The sequence below is a fragment of the Salvelinus sp. IW2-2015 genome, unplaced genomic scaffold (genome assembly GCF_002910315.2).
Source record: "Salvelinus sp. IW2-2015 unplaced genomic scaffold, ASM291031v2 Un_scaffold2531, whole genome shotgun sequence".
NCBI lineage: Eukaryota > Metazoa > Chordata > Actinopteri > Salmoniformes > Salmonidae > Salvelinus > Salvelinus sp. IW2-2015.
The window spans coordinates 149,478-155,403 of NW_019943844.1; positions in this window are offsets into that span (position 1 = coordinate 149,478).

Genomic DNA, 5,926 nt, shown 5'->3' on the forward strand with positions numbered 1-5,926 from the left:
GGGATGTCAGGGGCATCGACACAGAGGACCAGAGCGGACACAGACGGGAACAAGAGGGATGGTTCTGGCAATACTAAAAGCATATAGGAGTTCTTTGATTCTAAAGCGTTTTTGTTTCTGTTGTTTTATTATTGTGTTTATGCAGTTTCGTATTTCTAGTATAATACTAAGTTTTAATGTGCTTTTTTTCTTATTAGTAGGATGAAGTATGTAGGTTATATAGGGAGATGGTGACGGGTGACCTCCAGGAGGGAGAACAGAGGGGTGCTACTGATAGGGTGGCGTATAAGGAAAAATTTCTCTCATATTTAAGGACTGGAAACTGGGTGTGTATGAGTACACAATTCGCATAAACATTATGGGCTGCGTGCAAAGAGTGAAATGATTATAAATTACAAATGTAATAATAAACAATAAATAATACAAAGACCTAACCATCTCCTCAAAGAAAAAACCCAAATTAAAAATTATAAATATGAAATAAACTCCTTCCGTATCTCCCTCACCGCCAAACCCCCATCCCATATGCATTGATCTTTGAGGGTTTAAAAAGGGAAGAAGCAATGGGAATCAAAATAGAAGTCATTTTTGTAAAGTTAGAGTAAGCTTCTTCTTCTAATCAATTCTGTATCTGAACGAGGGTGGTGTATTTTTTAGCCTTACTTTGCCTCAATGATGACTTTCTTGTCAAATATTTAAAACCGCCTTCTCATCTATCCTCGACCTCCGACCAATTTTCGAGTCCAGTTTTTACATAACACCGCCTCCGTCCGACACCACCAAACTACGAACCTCCCTCTGGCCTTTTTTGGCAGAGGTTGAAAAAAAAAAAATAGCCAAGCCACCAATGTGCAGGCGGGCACTGACTTCTAAGAAAAAACCCCTATCTCAGCGCCTATCTGGGAGATAATCATAAGTTCTTTCATAAATAAATTATAAATAATAAAATAAAATATACGTACTCAAAAAAAAAATAAAAAGAGAAGTGATTAGTTGAAACTATTTGATGTTAGATTTTTTTAATGAGTTAATTTGACAATTTGACAGAGTTTGTATTATTAACTTTTTTGAATAATAATTATCTCCTTATAAGTACGTAACTCCAGCATAATATAACCTTATCGGGACCCATCCATGTTACTATTATAGTACTATTTTTTATATAATTTATTGTATATTGTTAATATTACCTACAGAGAAGACACAGAGGGATACAGAGGGACCTACTCAGCAGGAGAATCACAGAGGGACACAGAGGTGGATACAGGAGGGGTACGACTAACCCTGGTTCGAAGGGTTAGGGTCAGGGGACACTGGAAAGACTAACGGAGGGACACAGTACCCTGTCGGAAGTGGGCTTTAGGGTCAGGGACACTGGAATAGACACGGCAGGGACACAGTACGGCGCCTGTTCAAAGGGCGTTAGGGTCAGGGACCACTGGAAAACAAGCGGAGGACATCAGTACCCTTCGGAAAGGGTTAGTCAGGGACACTGGAAAACACGTAGGACACAGTTACCCTGTTCGAAGTGATAGGGTTACGCCGGTCAGGGTACACTGGAAGACACGGGGGACACAGTACCCTGTCAAATTATGTGGTTAGGTCAGGGACACTGGTAATGAGCACACGAGGACACAAAAGTTACCCTTTCGAAGTGGGTTAGAGGTCAAGCGACACTTGAAAGACACGGGAGGTGACACAGATACCCCTGTCTGAAGTGAGTTAGGTCAGGTGACACTGGAAAGAACACTGAGGGACACAGTCGCCTGTCGAGAGTGGTTTTAGTGGTCAGGAGCACTGGAAAGAAACCAGCGGAGCGGACACAGTACCCTGTCGAAGGGTAGGGTCGGGACTATAGAGGGACATCCTCAGTGGTTAGTCAGGACATGGAAAGACACACGACGGAGAACACCAGTACCCTGTCAAGTGTGGATATAGGGTCAGGGTAACACTCGAAAGAACACGTACGGACACAAGTACCCTGTGCGAGTGGGTTAGGTGCAGGGGACACTGGAATAGACACGAGGGCTACTAGTACCCTGTCGAAGGGGTTAGGGTGTCAGGACTCACTGAGATAAGGACACGGACGGGACACAAGTTGGACGCTGTTCTAAGTTGGCGTTAGTGTCAGGGGTACACTGGACACGGAGGGACACACCGTGAAGGGTTAGCGGGACAGCTGAAAGACTACGGGACACATGCTTTCCTGCGAAGTTGGTTAGGTGTCAGGGAAACATGGAGGGGCCAACGGAGTGCGGACACAGTAACCCTGATCGAAGTGGGTTAGGGCAGGGGACACCTGGAAAGGACACTGAGGTACAGTACACCTTTCGAAGTGGGGGTTAGGGTCAGGGACACTGGTAAGGACACAGTAGGGACATCAGTACTCCTGTCGAATGGGTAGGGTGCAGGACACTGGCGAAGGACACGTGAGGACACCAGTACCCTGTCGAAGTGGTTAGGTCAGGGACACTGGAAAGACACGGAGGTCGACAGTCCCTCGTCGAAGTGGGTTAGGGGTCAGGACACTGGAAAGGACACGAGGGACACATCCCTTGTCGAAGTGGGTTAGGGTAGACAACTGGAAAATGACAGGAGGGACACAAGTACCTGTCGAACGGGGTTAGAGTCAGGACACTGGAAAGACACGGAGGACACATTACCCTGTCGAGTGGTTAGACGGTCAGGGACACTGGGAAAGACACGGAGGACACATACCCTGTCGAAGTGGTTAGGGTCAGGGACCACTGGAAGACACAGGAGGGACACAGTACCTCGTCGAAGTTGGGTTAGGCGTCAGGGGATACTGAAAAGACACGGAGGGACACAGTAACTCCCTGCTCGAAGTGGGTTAGGGTAGGGACACTGTAAAGACATGGAGGGACACATGTACCCTGTCCGAAGTGGTTAGTCAGGGTAAACGGGAGGGCACATACGCGGTGGAGTAGGAACTGGAGAGGAGCACAGTACCCTGTCGAAGGAGTTTAGGGTCAGGACACTGAAAGACACGGAGGGACACAGTACCTGGTAAAAGAAGTGGTTCAGGTCGAGACACTGGAAAGACACGGAGGAGACACGTCGAGTAGTCAGGACACTGAAGACAATCGGACCATACCCTGGAGTTGTTAGGTCGAGACACTGGAAAGACACGGGAACACATTACCCTGTCATGGGTTAGGTCAGGGGACGACTGGAAGAGACCGACGGAGGGACACAGAACCCTGTCGAAGTGGGTTAGGGGTGTCAGGGACACTGAAAAGCATCGGAGGGTATCACAGTACCCTGTCTCGCAAGTGGTGTTAGGTCAGGGACACTAGAAAGACACGGGAATCCAGTTTACCCTGTCGAAGTGGTTAGGGTCAGGGACACTTGTAAAGACACGGGAGGGACACATTACCTGTCGAAGTGGTAGGGTCAGGGAACACTGGGAAGAGACACGGGGACACAGTTACCCTTGCGAAGTGGGTTAGGGTCAGGACACTGGAAAGACACGGGGACACAGTAGGACTGACGACCAGTAACGGCCTCGTCTGAAGTGCGGTTAGGGTCAGGACACTGAAGACATCGGAGGGGATCACAGTACCTGTCGAAGTGGTTAGGGTCAGGGACACTGACGAAGACACGGATGGGACACAGTACACTTCGAAGGGGTAGCGCGGCAGGACACTGGAAAGTACATCGAGGGACAAGTACCCTGTCGATAGTGGGTTAGGTGTCGGACACTGAAGGATCACAGTGAGGACACAGCTACCCTGTCGAAGTGGGTAGGTCAGGGACAACTGGAAAGACACGGAGGTGACACAGTACCCTGTCGAAGTGGGGTTTAGGCGTCTAGGAACACGGGAAAACACGGAGACTACAGTACCCTGTCGAAGTGGCTTTAAGGTCAGGGACACTGGAAAGACACAGGCAGTACCGTAGGGTAGTAGACACGGGAAGACACGGACACATACGTCGAAGTGGGTAGGGTTCAAGCGACACTGGAAAGACACGAGGACACAGTACCCTGCGAAGTGGGTTTAGTGTCAAAGGGACGACTGAAAGACACGGAGGACAACAGGTACCCTGTCGAAGTGGGTTAGGTCAGGGACCACTGGAAAGACACGGAGGGACACAGTACCCTTCGAAGTGGGTTTAGGGTCATGGACACTGGAAGACACGGAGGGACACAGTACCCTGTCGAAAGTGGTTAGGGTGTTCAGGACACTGGAAAGACACGGAGGCACAGTACCCGTGCAAGGTGAGGTTAGGGTCAGGGACAACTGGAAAGACACGGGAGCGGGTACACAGTTACCCTGTCGAAATGTGGTGTAGGGTCAGGGACACGGGGACACTGGACAGACACAGAGACACAGAGGGACACGGGGGAGAGATGGGGACACATACCTGTCAAGTGCAGTGGAAAGGAACTGCGGAACTCGTTCAATCTGCTTGACTGGTTGATGCGCCTTAGCGTCACGCGTCAGAATCTGCGGTCTCGATCTCATTGATGGTTCTAGCGATGGCTGGTCAACAGCTGCCTCCAACCACACGGAAGTATGCTGCAAGATAGGGGAGAGAGAGAGAGAACGAGAGAGAAGAGGGAGAGAGAGAGAGCGAGAGAGAGAGAAAGAGAGAGGGAAAGAGAGCAGAGAAGACAGAGAGACAAGAGAGAGACAGAGAGAGAGACATGAGAGAAGATTAGAGAGAGAGAGAGAGAGAGAGACCAAGGATAAAGAGAGGAGGAAGGCCGCAAGTTACAGGGATCTGAGCCGGAGTAATTCAGGGTGGGACAACCCCGGTCTACCGGGCAAGCCAAGGCAAGTTCACAGGTGGATCTGACTACCCCGGACTACCGGGCACAAGGCCGAAGGCCAAGTTACAGGGTGGGATCTGAACCCGGGTCTACCACGTGGAAAAACAACAGCTTAACCATTAGGCCAAGAGTAGTACGGTAATGTGATCATAAAACAGATCCCAACATTTTCTTTGTTAAGAATTATCTCTGAATCGTTCCAGTCCCATAATAAGCTACGTACCTCCATGGTGTAGTTGGTGTGTTTGTTGTCGAAGACCAGGAACTCCTGGATGTGTTGATGGTCTCCCTCTAGCTTGTCGATGTTGGGCTTGTAGTTGATGATGACCTGTTCAAACTGTTTCAGTTGACTCATCTGGTCCTCCAGAGAACCTGCGATGTCGACGGAACTACGACCGATCTCCTGGTGGAGAGAGGAGGAGAAAAACGGCACCGTCACTATCGGACGCGTCCCAAAATGGCACCCTATTCCCTACATAGTGCACTACTTTAGACTAGAGCCCTATGGCACCCTATTCCCTACATAGTGCACTACTTTAGACTAGAGCCCTATGTCACCCTATTCCCTATATAGTGCATACTTTTTTTGCCTAGGGTCCATAGACCTCTGGTAAAAGTAGTGCACTATATAAGGGGATAGGGGAGGCATTTGGAACGTAGCATTTGTGTTCGTGTCCAGAACATCCCCTGAGCTGCAGCGCAGAGGAAGTCAAAACTAATTCCAAATTCCATATTTACCTCCTGAATTGACCTGAATTGAAATGGAGATAGGTCTTCCAACCCATAGAAGAGCCACGAAATCCACCTAACAGTGTACAGCACAGGGTAGCAGAGTGATGCGAGCTATGATAGGGAAGAGGACTATCTAGCATAATAACGGCTGTAATGACTGAACAAGTAAGAAACCAGGTGTTCTGGAGACATCCAGTGGCTTCTAACATTTTAAGATATCGTGTGCCTGCGCTATACAATTATGTTAACCCGGCGTCCACTACACAAATTATATAGGTTGAGGTGCCCGATCTTTGTGGTGTACAGATTTGTCTCACAGAGTGGATAGTGGGCTCAGGACAAGGTAACTTATATGGTATCAGTTCGCTTCACAACTTCAATCCTGGTCTGCGCATATTC